Source organism: Coturnix japonica, chromosome 11 (assembly GCF_054131305.1).
Source record: "Coturnix japonica strain WE chromosome 11, WE-NBRP24, whole genome shotgun sequence".
NCBI classification, from domain to species: domain Eukaryota; kingdom Metazoa; phylum Chordata; class Aves; order Galliformes; family Phasianidae; genus Coturnix; species Coturnix japonica.
Genome location: NC_140673.1, coordinates 25,598,882 through 25,613,775, shown reverse-complemented (window position 1 = coordinate 25,613,775; position 14,894 = coordinate 25,598,882). Strand labels below are relative to the sequence as shown.

Sequence of the window (14,894 nt, the reverse complement as noted above, 5' to 3'; positions counted from 1 at the left end):
CATCCAAGTAAGGAGCAGCACACCAGAGATATCTTGGTGTTAAAGTCATTGTAAAACTGAGGACATTCAAAGGCTTCGGGCTGTGGCTATTGAGGAAGAAGATGGCAAAATGGGCCAGGGGCCAGCCCTGTGTTTCCAGCAAAAAGTGGGGAGGACTCCAGGAAACATTCTTGCTGCTCTGGGAGAAAATCTTCTTGTGTGAGAGCATCTTATCACAGTGCCATGCATCCCATGATAGGTGTCTTGGGATGCCATGATGCACAATTGGAAACATCAGACAGAGTAGCTATTTTCATCGGAAGTGCAAGTGATCAGCTTCTTCTGATAAAAAAAGGCATTCATTTCTTCAGATAGAGGAGCAAATAGAAGAGTGTTACACACAGAGAAGTATAAAAAGTAAAACGTCTAGCCTGAAATCAAGAGGAAGAAAGAGGATACACCTGGAATAAAGATAAAAGGAAAGGGCACAGTGTTAGAAGGGAGTTAGCTTTATCCTCCCAGCAGGCTCTGACTTGGAGGTTGTGTCTCTGACTTCCCCTGGTGTCAAAGGCCAGGCTTGGCAGGCCTTTTCAATATTCTCATGAGCCTTTCTGACATTAAAGGATGGGAGATAGGCTGGTAAGCACTTAACAAATTAATACGGGATGTATATGCCCACACCCCAGTCCCTTGGCTTGTTACTGGGTTACTGCTCTGTTGTACTACACTGAAGTGTTGCTGCCCATGGCTGACTCCTCCATGGGCTTCAGGAGGAGTAGTTATGTCATCTATGTATGCACATGTAGATTCAAAGGTTTGCTAAATTTCTATTTTTTGTAGTTTTTTGTGTTCTCTTTGAGTTTCAGGTTCTAGCAGGAGTTTAAGCAAAGAATATCAGGAATCTCATGAGAGATTTTAGTCTCAAGACTTCTGATCTAAAGCATTTGTGTACTCATCAGCTTCACATCCAATGTACACCTTCTATAAATCAGCCCTTGCTGTTCCCTAATGATCAGAGTATGAATTCCTAGTAGGCAAATGATGAATTCCATGTGTGCGCCTGCTGTCCTCTTTTAATATTCCTGTGATTTAGGATGATCTCTGTTAAAGAGTCACAGGCAAATCTGCAGGAGTGTTGCATGGAGCGATTCTCAGACTTGGAGCCAGAGGAGAAAAGCTGCATCCTCTGAAAGACGTGTTGCTCTTTCTGCCTTTGGAGTTAGGGGACGAGGTATGAAAACAGGTAACTTGTTTACAAGTTTTTCTGCTCTTTCAACTCTTCCAGCTATTTATGTCACCTCTTTCATAGATGATACTGAGACAGAGTTGCCAGCTAGAGCTGAAAGATAAAATAGAGCAGGTGAAGGGTATGTGTGTGGAGGGAGGGTGGAAGCGTTCTCTTTTATTTCACTTCTGTACAGTGACATAAAAAGTGGGTTACAAACTAAAATATTGAATCACGGTTCTTCAGGCAGTTTTATACTTAAATCGTAGACTTGTCAAGTCTGTGTTTGATGTGCTTTAATTAATGCTTCCCCTTACTTTGTGTTTGATTTTGATGTGTATGCAGTGGATTCACACAACCTGAAAGTGATCAAAAAGAGGCATTTGTCAGCGTCGGAGCCTGAGCTGAGGTCTTGGTTGGCTCCATGCACACCCTAGATGAGGAAGGTGGGGATGGGTTATTAGAGGAATACAGACCAGCCCCTAATAAATCACCTACACTAAATGAAGCTAATGCAGTTTTCATTAGGCTGTTTGCAGAGCCAGGATCAAATGAGCTTGGGAAGTTAAGTCAAACTGCGTATGATATCCCCACAATGCAACAAGGGGGTTGCTTACAGCATGTGGGCTTGCATTTGTTCCTTTTCAGCAATCACCATCTGAAGGACCTCACATTTTGTGAGGCTTTGCAAACGCCATTATTTGAGACAATGCAATAGGAAGGGGACAGAAGGTGTAATTGTGCTGGTGGGGACCAGCAGCAAGACCACAGTGAGAGCAGAAAAAGCAGGAACGGAGCTCAAAGCTTTCTGGTGGGGATCTGCTCATGGGTGGAACTGGCAGTGGGTCCAGATCCTGGATCAGTGTTGGCCGGCAGCTCTGGGAACCTCCTTAATGAGTTCGGATGTACAGAGGAGTGCCACCTTCCGCTCCTGGCTCTGCTGAGTGCCTGGTGATGCTTCAAGCATCCTCACTGCTCCTCACTTCCTTAAGTGGCAGTACAAGTGATCCCTGGTATTTGGAAAGTAGTGCTTGAGGGGATAAAGTGTGTTGATAAACTCATCATGATATAGTTTCTAATAATTTATTGACTTCTCTTCACAGCAATAGTGGGATGCTTCTAATGCGGGGCCTTATTCTCAGTGGTGTCACTTGACATAATTCCACTGATTTCATTAACTTATACCCTGATTTCCTTCCCCTCCTCCCACTTTTTTTGGACTCAAATCAATCACCATGATAGACCAGGAAAATTGGTTTTATCATCCTTAGTCTCCAAATTGAATAGCTGCAGCAGCTGGATTAGGCTAATCCTCCTTTCCTGGACTTGCATTGCTGAACAGAACCACCCCTTGCCCCCACCCCTTCCTGCACATTAGGGGATTAAGCCAAGAGGTGCTTAAGAATAGCACGGATTGATACACGTGGTTATGCAAATTGTATCATAGTGAGATTCTTGAAATGAACTTGAATGCTGGAATGACATCTTCAACATGGAGGATAGCAAAATAGCAACAGAAACTAAGGCTCAGTTTGAAAGGTGAATGTTGTGTGCCCAGCCACATCACCCACAGACATCCCACAGCCTGTGTGCCCCCATTAGGTGGGGAAGAGGGTTTGTCGCAAGCACAAGGCAGCAGGTTGTACAGTGCACACAAACATTAAATACATGATGCCATTGACGCGGATACATGGCAGGGGGGAACAAAATGGCTGCACCATCTACAGGCTACAGGGGAGACTCTGTGATTAAATAATGAATAAAAGATCATCACAGAGGATAACGTTATACTGTAAATAATTCCATTTGTTTACTCTCTCCTGGCATTGAAGTTCATCTCCCTTGGAGACTTCTTTGACTTTTGATGCTGTTTTGCTTTGCATATGCTTGAATTCTTTCTGCTATCCACAGAACCTTCATAAGGGTTCAGAACTGACAGAACTAAGTGAATAATTCACAGCAAATAATTCCTTGGCTGCATTTTGCATCTTTATTTCTGCAAAACATCCATCCATGTTCTGTATGTTCTGCACTAATTTCTTATTGAATTAAAGCACGACTTCCCCTCTAGCCACCATCTTCCCGTTTTCATGAGCAGGTCAGTAAAGCCTCATCTGGAAGTAGTTCATTTTTAAAATGAGAAACAGTCATCATTATTATTTATAATTATTAATATATATAATTATTATTTGTGATTCTTGACTTTCGCCATTGAAAGCAGTGTTTTGAGAGGCAACAACTGCATAAAATTAATTATTCTTTCAGTGGATGAAGTGGGCGGGTGTGTACACTGTGGTTGTAACTCCAGATTAATATTTACGCCTTAAATACTCATCTTAAGGTTGGAGTGAAGTGTAGAAGCACATGGTGAACGTTAGAGTGATGCAATGCATTTTATGGGGAAGCACTTCAGCAATCCCTTTTAACTTGCTGCCTTTGGAAATGCCAACAAATGTGCCTTCACACCCCACTCTTCCAGCCCAGGGATAGAAGAGAAATGCCTTCAGTTGTGATGATGGAGATAGAGGGTACTTGGAGCACTGCAGTCCACAAGGATTGTTGGGATCTCTTGCTTTGATTGAGCATTTATCTACACCTATGAGACATGGTACTATTCCTGGGCATGCCTAAGATTAAATATCTCTGCCTTGACTACATCAGAGATCAGAGGTCTCTTTTGGTAGGTGCCATCAGAGGACACATGTCTTGCTTGAGAAAGCCAATAATTTCCTAAAGTCATAAAAAAGAAGGAAAAAAAGCCCCGGCTGTGATGAAGGTGATGACAGGGCAAGTCATAATTCTCTTTTGGCAGACATTTGCATTCACGCTTGCCTGGAAGTTACGTGTCTGAGAGTTGCTGAGGGTAAGTACATTGGGTAGGTGTGATTTCCTCATGGCAATTTTGGGTCAAGCAGGCACCCTAACCTGGGGCACCCTTAGCTGTGCCTGGGTGCAAAGGGCAGCAGAGTGCATCCCCAGCTGCTCAGATGGGGGGCCTTTGCATGCCTGGCTTCAGGGATCTTTGCTAGCACCATGGGTGATACTTTTGGTTCTAAGCCCATAATGGTGAGACTTGGAAAGGAAATGTGCTATGGGTACAGAAGCAGGGAGACCTTGATGTCACTGTCAAGATGTGAGGGTGAAAGTAGCTTTTTCTTAACCCTTTCATTACCACATGGGACTTTTTGACTTGCAATTAAAGGAACCTCTGTGTTAAGCTGAACAACAGCTGAGCACAACAGAGTCCGTGCTGCATGCTGCTTTCTCAGAGCAATGTGTGCTGTAGCTGCTGAGTAACGTAACAGGGAAACCTCATTTCCATGCCAAGCTCTGCCTGCCCCAAGCTGAGCACAGCCCATCCCTGGCTGTGGTTGTGGCTGCAGCATTCCCTCCTTGCTGCTTTTCCTGCCTCGTTCCCAGCTCTCTGCTCCTTGCTGCTCAGAGGCACACAGCCTCAGCAGCTCTGTGTGAGCTCACCAGCACTCTCCTTCACAGCATCCCTGGGCTTTTTGCTCAGCCATCTGCGTTAAGGAATAGAAATTAACGGCGTTTGCAGACAGACCTCATGCAGTCATCTCTTACAGACAGTTCCCGGTTCCTGTTTGGATGGGATTGCTGATGAGCATTTGCATATTTGATGCTCTCTGTACTGACTCGTCTGGTTAAGCTCTTTCCATGCAAGTTTCTCATGGAGTCCCCTCCCAAATCCAACTGACCACCCTCCCCCACTTCAGCAGGAGTTCTGCTAAAAGTAGGCAGGGATCTGGAAACAGTGGAAGAATGCAGGTCATGAGATTGACAGGTGTTTTGTGCTGAGAGTTGTAATGGGGATGTGTTGGGATTGGAGCAGGTTGGGCTGGCGTGGCTCCTCTTCCCATTCTCCTAAACCCCAGAAAGGAGCAGACTGGAAGCAACTAAGGATAAGGAGGGCAATCAGGGTATGGCTCAGTCCCATAGGCTGTCCAGTAGTTTTGTTCACCTGTTATTGTCCATAACTAAGGGATGACAAAGTGTCTGAAGCAGCTGTTATCAGATGGCTCAGGGCTGGCACCTGGATCCTAACAGGCAGGAGAAACCATCCCTGCTGTCACAGATACATGGCACAGGAGTGCTGGTGAGATTTTGGGGCTGTGAAAAATGCTGTCTCAGATCCACAGAACCACAGGGGTCAGGAGGGACTGCTGTACTTCTCCAGTCCAACCCCACTACGGCAGTTCTCTACAGCAGCTGCATAGGAATGCATCCAGGTGGGTTTGGATCTCTGCAAAGAAGGAGAGTCCCCCCACCATTCTGGGGCTCTGCTGCCTCACAGTAAAGTTCTTCCTCATGTTCAGATGGAACTTCTTTGTCCCACCTTGTGCCCATTGCCCCTTATTCTGTTGCTGAGCATGGCTGAAAAGCTCCCATCCCCATCCCCCTGACCCCTATTAGATACTGAACAGGGCTGTTAAGATCCACTCTCAGCCTTCTGTTCCCCATTCGCACAACCCCGTGGCTGTCACCCTGTCCCCATCGGGAGATGCTCCAGGTCCCACCACCTCCGCATCTCTGCGCTCAGAGCTGCTCCAGGTCCCTCATTCACCCCCTGGGCACCTCCTTCTGCCCCCGGCCGGGCGGGGGGATGCTGCCAGGCTCGGCCTCGCCCCTCTATTAGGGGGAATGCGGTAGCGCGGTGGCTGCAGGGGCCGCAGAGCTGCGCGCGGAGCTGCGCGCGGGGTCGGTTGCGCGCTCAGCTTCGGGTGCGCGCATCGCTCCGCTGCCGCTGGAGGATGAGAACGGCGCTGCGGGCGGCCGAGCCGGGCTGCAGGTAGGGAGGAGGAGGCGGTCGGGTTGTATGGTGTGTGTGTATGGGGGGTCCCGGCTCACTAAGGGGGGCCGTGGAGCGGGGGAGAGCTTGTGTGTAAAGTTTGGGCTGCTCGGAGGGATGGGAGGAGGGATGGAAGGAGGGATGGAAGGAGGGATGGAAGGAGGGATGGAAGGAGGGAGGCGGGGGCTGCGGGCTGCTCCGTTACGGAGGGGCGGCGGAGCTGCGTGGCCGCGGGGAAAGCCCCGCGTGGGGGGCGCGGAGCCGTTGGCAGCGCTGCAGCTGCCGGGGGAACTTGGGGCTGGTGAGCACCGGGCGGCTCGTGCCGTGTCTGTGTGTGTGTCTGTCTGTCTCGGTTGCTGTCCCCCGTCGGCTCCGCGTTCCTCGCGGTGCTGCCCTTCAGCCCTTCGCTGTGCCCCGCTGCTCACGGAGGTACCCGCTCGGTCAGGTTGGTGAGCAATTAGGCGTAACCCCTTCGGGATGTGACTCCGCGGGGTCTGAGCCGCGGTGCTGTGAATTCCGGCTTCGGGCTTAGCGCCGGGATGGGATGGGTTGATGAGGGCTGCAGGGTGCAGCTGTGGGCACGGCTGGCTGCGGGGAACAGCAGCGCTGCTGTGCCGTCCTGCTTTCACATACGGTCCCTCCTCCGCTGCTCCAGTGTCGGTGCCCGGGGTGGGGGCTGTCTGTGTGCTCCGAGTGCTTCCCGGAGCCGTTAGCATCGCTCTCGTGTGATGACGCCGTTGTTGGATGAGCGCGGCTTGAAGCCGACGTGCCGCTCGTCAGAGCACACGAGTTGTTTCTGAGCTGAATTTTGTTCTCGTGAGCGGAGAGGCATTTGCACTGCAGTGTTACAATACAGCCATATTAAAAAGGTCCTTGGAGCAAATAACCCTCCAGTGCTGCAGCGACGCGGCTTCAGTACTTCTATGAGCAATAACCGTGCTGGATTTCCGACCTGAACTGACTGTGTTCTTTTAATTGTGGTATTAAACGTTCGTGGGAGCGGTAAGTGTGAGCTGAAACCTGGAAAGCAAACCCCCAACCCACCCAAAGCTTTATTCGGAATCAATTCATTTTTATTTATTTATTTATTTATTTATTTGCAACAGGTCCTTCTGGCTTTTGCTTCCTACTGTTAATTAATTGGCAAGAAGGTCTTTTCCTTGCATGTGTTTCCCTCGCTAAGCAGGGTGATGTTCTGGTGCTGAGCAGCAGCTCACGGTGCCGTGGTTGTCTCCCTTGGGTGGTTCAGTGCTTGTGGTGCTACTGGGGATGGAGGCAATGAGGACTGGGGATAAGGAAGGAAGAGATGGCTGAGATGGGTGGCATTTGCAAATCGGGCAGTGAAGGTTTCTTATGACTCGGTGATGGTGTCTGTGGGACCTGAAATAAGCAGCTGAAATAACACCCTGCTTCGTGGTTGAAGGTCAGCGTCGGGTCCATCGCTCAAGCAGAGCTCTAAGCACCATTGCCATGGGTGGGAGAATGAGGGTGCAGGGGGGGGGGACCTGCAGGCTGATGTTTCCTTGACTGACAGACACTTAGGCAGCACCACGTGCCACTGTGATAATTTGGCCTCTCTAACGACTTCCTCCAGCAAGCTGATAGGGAATTAAAATGTTTGCAGATGGGTTTTGGAAGGGTTCATCAGGATGGGGAGGGAAATCCTTCTATTCTTAGATTTCTCTAATCCCAAGCTTCTGTTCCTGTAGTCATGCTAATTTTTTATTGATTGTTGTGGCAGAGGATGCTGTGTTGTAGAGAGCAGTAATTCCAATGTATCTGCTCCAGGCAGAATTGTCCTGGGAGGAAGAGGGAAGGAAGGAGAAGCTAAATAGAGACATGGTACTGCAGTCCCTATTAGAGATGCTCATAAAGCTAAGGTCATGGATGAACAGCTATATGCTTTTACAATTATGTTTCAGCGAATGGACTAAGCTGGAATCCTGTGTTTTCTGTAGAAGTGCCAGTAATTACTTACCTTGAGTGTCCTCCAGCTCAAGACCATTTCTCCATTGGAAGAAACTGTGGGAAGATGTTTGGTTGAGGGTGGGCATTGTTTCCTGTATGGATGTCAGCAAAAGAGAATGAGCTGGAGTTGAGACTGGTACCCAGAATGACAGCACAAGAGGAACAAGAAGTTGGTCACTCTTGATGATCAACTTTCTCCTTAGCAGCACCATATGAAGGTCAGGAATGTAGTCTGTGTTTCAGTCACCACCTGATTCTTACTTAATATTCTTATGTGAATCCATCTGCATGGATCAGATGAGCCTAAGCCGTGCTTGCTTCTCTGTTGGCAACTCTTAATTTCACCAATTTCATGCTTTAGTAATATGAGTTTTTGCTGTTGAACTGCAGGAGTCTACATTGCTCCCTTCCATGCTATTTAGAGATGTAAGCAACAAACCCAACCCAGCACTGGCAGGTGTGGATGCTTTCAAAGCAACCTCTATTAAGGGAGTTCAGTTTTAATGGTGGGGGGGGAATGGAGGAGGGCTACAAAAATTGTAGGGAAAATGTGACATAATGATGTTTTCTATGCTCCTTCTTCTTCTGATTGCATTCTGCTTGCAATCACTCTCAGACTTTAAATGTCCTTCTGCTATTGGAGCACTCGAGAGTGAAGTGGGTAGCAAGTTTGTGGGTTGATGCTTTGCCAGGCACGCAGAAGCAGGCTGGAGATGAAAACAAGCTATTCTCAACTGCTGATTATAGTTCTTGGAACAGAGAATGAAAGGTATTCTTCTGAGTAACCTGGAGAGCAAATGAAAATGACCCCTTAAACAGTGTCTATAAAACACCATTTTGGTTGAAATTGTTCTATTACAAGAAATACAGAGGATGAGAAACCTGAGCAATCTTGACAATCGTTTTGGGATTGTTCTACAAGAAGATCAAGGGCTTGCCAGATTTTGCTCTTATGCACATAAATCACCTTTCCTCCTCCTGTTCCATAAAATGCATTGGGTCAGGACTTTGCAGTTTGCCATCACATTATTTCAAGTACCTAACGTATAGTACCCATCACAAATAATAGGAGATCCATGTTTCACAGCCCTTAAATTTCTTCATTGCTATTCCAAGATAAAGAACTTCCAAATTTCTCATGCAAGAACATGCGCGTGCACTCCTCTTTTATATCTGCAGATTGATGCGCTCAGCAGGAGCTTCTTTGATTCTTACAACGCTTAAACGTGACTGACTCAATGAAAAACTGCTGTGTGAATATTTATTTACTCTAGTTTTAATGTAGCAGAGATCTATTAAGATGGAGCAACTACATCTGGGTCTTTAAGCTGTGGATACAGCACAACAAATGACTGCGCTCAATTGTGGGACACTGGCCATGGTACCTGTACAGTAACTGTGCCGTATGATAAGGAAAACAAATCCTACTGACATCGCTGGGATTTCTGATTTGAAAAGTTAAATATTCCTCAGTGAGAGGCGTAAGGGTATTACTTTGCCTCATGGAGGGCTTTCTCTGAGTAACGCATCCAAATGGATGTTGGGATTGCCCAACACTGATAATTCATGCACCTCTGGAGTGGAATTCAGCAGCCGTCGTGGGCTGGAAGCATTATGCAGGAGGGGTTTGGGGAAGAGAGATGAAGAAAAACTAATCCAATTGAAACTGTAAGGGGAATTTAGGAAGCAGAATGCAATTATCCGAGTTGGATATTGGCCAGGACACGTTAGTTAACATTTTTACTCTTGCAGGAATTGCCATGGGATCATTAATGACGGTGAATGGTCAGGGCTCTGTTTTACATCTCATTTGAAAGCTTCAGCTGAGGAAGACATGAATGTTCTGCCTTCCTACAGGGTGTTTTGCTGTGGTCAGTGTGTCACCCACCCCGTGCCCCCTGTGCTTTCTGGACACATCTGCCTTGTAGCATCCATAGTGAACCAAAGTGAACTGAAATGTAACTGATGTTTCAGGAGAACAATGCTCTAAACTGTTCTATGGTCATGATTTTCCATCCAACTGTGTGAACCTGAATCTTCTCTAATAAAAATAGCAACTATTTTTAGTTAAAAAGTAGCAGTCTGATGTCAAATGTTCTTTAATGGCAGTTGGCTAGAAAAGGAGCAGGATGGCAGTAAGCAATGGAGGGGAGAAGAGGCTTCCAAGCTGCCTACCTCGCTCATGTAGATAAGTCAAAGATAGCTCTGAAGGGTCAATACTGTCCTTACAGCAAAGATTTTCCTGTTTCTATAGAAATCTTCCCCCAAAGCTTTCATGGTAATGTCAATAGCAGTAAATTAAAATGCTACTTCAAAGTCACTCACGATAAACCTAACGTATAAAGTGACGTTCAGATTTCCTTCCTATGTTTTCATCCTTGCAGCCAGTTTGTTTAGTCCATGGAGGGACAGGGAATGCCAGTATCTTCATCCATGACTATACTGAACTTCTGATTGAAAGAAAAAGTTGAGCATTCTGACACAGGTTACATGAACTTACCTTGCATTCTGTAGAGCACAGGCTCTCACAGTGTAGTTACAAGTGTTTGGGAGATTGCAGTAGTCTCTTGAAGCTGGGTTAGCATATGAGCATGTCTTAATTGCGCTGATCTCCTCTTAGGATGTGAATCAATGTCAGTACTCTGAGCTTTATTTTTAGGATGTTTTAAGTACATAGAAATGAATATTAAAGAGGGGATGAATCTTCATCTAGAAACACAGGATACAACCACTTTTACTTTGTTAAAATAAGTGTCTTTGGTACGAGGCTGCTTAGTTGCCCGTGTAAGGCCAGATTTCATCTGCCATAAATAAAGTAAATGGGCTTAGGGACTTCATATGTAAATAAAGTGCCCATTCCATCTGTCTCGGTGAGGTCTGACCCACAAAACAGCAGCAAATGCTCAGACTGCTTGAAAGAATTTGATGAATATATTATGTTGGTCAGGTGTAGAGCTGTGATCTGTGACATTTCGTGCCTCGTGTGGGCACTGCTGCTGTGTGGCACAGTGGGCTGCATTAATGCAGTCTTCAGGGATACGGAGATTGGAAAGAATATGGACAGAAGCTGCTGTTGAGCAAAATAAATTATGGAGTAGCTCTCCCAGTGTGAGCAGTTTAGTGAATGATGCTGTTTCGAACATCATTTATTTTTTCTTCAGTAATTGTGCTGTTTGAATTGTGACCTACTTTAACAACATTCCATCATTTCCTAATATTTCTTTATTCATCGCATTTCGTACACACTCAGGTGGCTTACTGTGAGCTGTGTGGAAATTACAATGAAGGTCAAGTGCTTTTGGATAAGGTAACTTAATACTGGAAATATCAACTGGTTGTCATTATTGTTTTCCAATGTGGGATTTTATTTGTCTGGTGGATGAAGAGATGATGTCGGGCTCATGCTAAAAGTGTGATTACTGAAGTCCCTCCAGCCATAGGTCTGAGATGTATGTGATCACTGAATAAGTCTCACTTTAAATTGATTTATTTTCCCTACACTGGTAAGCTGGTACAGGCTCTTACTGGAAACATCTTTCAGACCAGGACTGGCTTATGTAGATTTAACGTTTAAATACCTTCAGTTTAGCTGAAGCTAAACTGAAAATTGCAGCTTTAACGTTGAAATAACCGTGCCTACACAGGGTTTGCAGCTGCTTAAAATGAGCTTAAATTCATGCTTAACATTATATTAGTTCAATTTTTATCTCATGTGGAAAAAGCTGTGTGGCTTGGTCTGTGGCAGCATTGTGCAGAGTGGGAGTCGAGCGTTGGTTGGAGCTGAGAAGACTCGTGGTTGTTGATGCTGGTGTCACTGCAGTTAGACTGTGCGTCCTCTTATCAACTGTCCATACAAACGACTTTCCAGCAGATGTTCCACTGTTAGTGGCCATGTGAAGTGTTGGGAGACCTGGTGCCAGGATGTAGGGACGTCTGGCTTCTCAAAACATAATCCTGCTTCAGTGCAATAGACATATTACTTGGCTTAGAGCTACGAAAAGAGACAGTATTGGGGGAAAAAAAGAGACTTTTTGGCATGTCTGTTGTCTTTGCAAAGCACGGCAGACCTGTTTGGTACTAATGCATTATTTCTTCAAAGTTACTGAAGTAGTTGACCTTTAGATAACATTACTCTGTGCTCAGTGCCTGAAATGTTCTGGGTTTTATTATGCTGATTTAAGGTTACTCTTAAGAGTTAAGTATAGAAAGCATAGAAAGAGTTGGCATGAATATTCACCATTAGGGTTGTTGTGGGGGTCAGGGATGGTGTTAACTATCTATTATTGTATGGCCAGCACTCCCAGTCTGGCTTTTCCATGGGATGGGTATAAAGGTTCCTCTGGGGAGACTTAAGTTTGGACTTCATTGGAGTCTGACTCTGATTCTGAGCTGCTACTCCGTATTAAGGCTTATTTGCTTCTTGAGTTTAGGAACTTATATTGTATTTGTGTGGCGTTTTAAGCTTTGTTCCGTGTTCCTGAGATGAAAATCTTCATTTTCATTATTACTGGAAGCGGTGGTTGTTGGATAATTGCTTGGCTTCAGGAATTAGGGCTTAAGAAAAACATTAAATATCATGAGACTTGTGATAAAATCTTAAGAGTCGACAGCACTGTATAAGCCACTGAACAGCTGTCGGATTGTAATTAGGTTTGATCGTTATCAGCTTGAGACAGATTTGCACAGGTTACCTAGATATTAAAGGCACATACACCATTACCGGCTCCTGGAGCCGCCCAGTCCTCCCATGGAGTGGTTCCTCGATGGCAGTGATATGGAGTTATCAAGTATCTGTCTCTTTACTTTGCTGCTATAAGCAGGGACACCTCCCTCTGGATCAGGTTGCTCACAGCCCCATCCAGATATCACTTATTGTAGACCATCACTTTCAGAGTCCAACTTGTAGTGCAAACACAGTGTGCAGCTGGTACATGGCAATGCTTAATGAGCACAGTTCAGACCTTGCAGTTGTACAACTGAGTCAGTAGGAGTTCTCTAATAAAAGAGCAATACGAAAAGGTTCCTCTTGCTGTAATTTTATTATCAGTGTATTTTACAATTGGCTGGAGATGTTGGGCTTACAACTTTCCTTTCAATGCGTTGTGGAACAAATTAGGATCTGACTGGGATTTCAGCATTGAACTTGGTGTGTCTGCAAGGGATTTCCTGCTGACACAAAGAGGGTGTGCCCCTTATTTCACAAATAGAAAGTTAGGAAATGGGATGGTATCTTTTCACTTGTCAGCAGATGTCGATAGGCAGGAGCAGAGGTTGGGCTGAGACTGTACTTCTTGAAGGAGCAGCGTGCCCATGAGGGCTGGTCAGTTTGTTGTTTCAAGATATAGCCTGTGTACTTCAGTATTCCAGAGACTTCATGAGAGCAATTCATGAGCTAAATCAGCCCCTTTTGCTGGTGAGGTTTCCCTTCCTGCTGCCCATTGGTTCCAGATAGCTCACGTTTCACTTGCAAATACTGGCTGCTGGCTCTCCAGCTCTGCTCAGCTTTCCTTCCCCTGCAGCTCCCACATCTGATTGGGCTCTGGGCTCTGCAGTCACCTGCCTAACTCGCTTTCTGCCTCATTTCCTCCCCAGTGGCCTCTGAACATTTCTCTGCATTCAGGTCCAGCTCAATTCTGCGAGTCAGGATGCTGCAGAAACAGCCTGGTTAGTGACTTCTGGTTAGAGGTGTATGACCATACATCTTCTGAATCACAGAGCGAGAGAAATCTAGCTTTGTTGGAAGGAAAGAATAAACATTTGGGAAGGGGGAATGCATCATTAACAAAGTTCAGCTAAATGATTCAGCATAACGGAGCTAGCATCAACTATTGGTGAGTATTGGTACGCTCTCTGTATGCCCAAGTGAAGGAGAACAAAAGCCCATGGATATCTGACACATCCTGAGCTGGTTAGAAATGCCACACCAGGATGAATGTTGAGTCATTTTTGTTCCATCATATTTAAGGCCCTTTCAAAAACCCTGGGTGTATCATCTCCTTATTATGCAGAGCACTGGGATGGTCTAATTTTTGCACTGTCTTAATAAAGATTACCAAACCTATTGGCTTTCATCAATTTTTCCACCTACCCAGCAGTTCTGTTTCTGGTTTCAGAATCTCAGTTTCTTAAATCTTGGCAAATTAATGGTATTTTTGACTATAAATACTGTGCTAATGACAGAGGGAAAACAAATCTATGTAAAGCCAAGTAATTTTATCTCCTTATCTATCTGGGCCAGCTAATACAGTAAGATTGGGGCTGAGATGTGTCATTCCTGTGCCTTATTTTGTGGACTTCTGATTTACATTTTTTGTATTGGTTACCTCATAGGTGGGATGTTATTTTATAGCTCAGCACTGAAGCCAGGTAGCTGCTTTTGTGTGTGTGTAGGAAGCAAGAGACAACAGAACTGGACGGCGGTCTTGCTCTTTTTCTACTTAATTTTTTGGAGGAGGAGGCTGAATTTGAGAGAAACTTGGCCCTGCTCCATAGCAGAGGAACTCACAGTGATGCTGCAGTTTTGTTGGTGCCCCTGCAGGCACAAAGGCCAAAACAAATCAAAATGAGCTGAGAGGAGCAGATGGGGCAAGTGAGAAGTTGGGAAATCATTCAAAGCGTTAGACGGTGAACCATTTCAATTTTCCTGAGCCAAACGGGTGCCACAGCACAGCACAGCTCTTTCTGTCACTCAACACACGTGAGGCTGCTTTGGAATAGAAGCTGCATCAGGTGTTCTATTCCCAAATTTTCCTGCCTGAGGAAGAGTGCCTGCGTTTGGCACGGAGAGGGAGGGGGGATGAGAGCAGTCTTGTTGAGAAGAAATGCATCCTTTCAGGTGTTCTGTGGTCTCCTTGAGCACAGCCTGTGTGAGGTATGAGAGAGATTTTAAGGCAAAACTGGACTTTTTGAGGGTAG

The 14,894-nt window shown here is 45.7% G+C and overlaps 1 protein-coding gene across 9 annotated transcripts in view; it reads left to right on the top strand.

Annotated features, from left to right (window-relative positions):
* Positions 1-5,851: 5,851 nt before the first annotated feature.
* The window catches only part of DAB1 (DAB adaptor protein 1), a 341,210-nt gene continuing 332,167 nt past the window's right edge, over positions 5,852-14,894 (top strand). For 5 of the 9 annotated variants that reach the window (XM_015870667.3, XM_015870676.3, XM_085511825.1 and 2 more), the window contains exon 1: positions 5,857-6,011. The gene's annotated coding sequence lies outside the window, so the exon portion shown is untranslated. Of the gene's footprint in view, positions 6,012-6,713; positions 7,014-14,894 lie in introns of those variants that run through there. The other 4 variants (XM_085511815.1, XM_032446392.2, XM_085511816.1 and 1 more) reach the window with 3 other exon arrangements.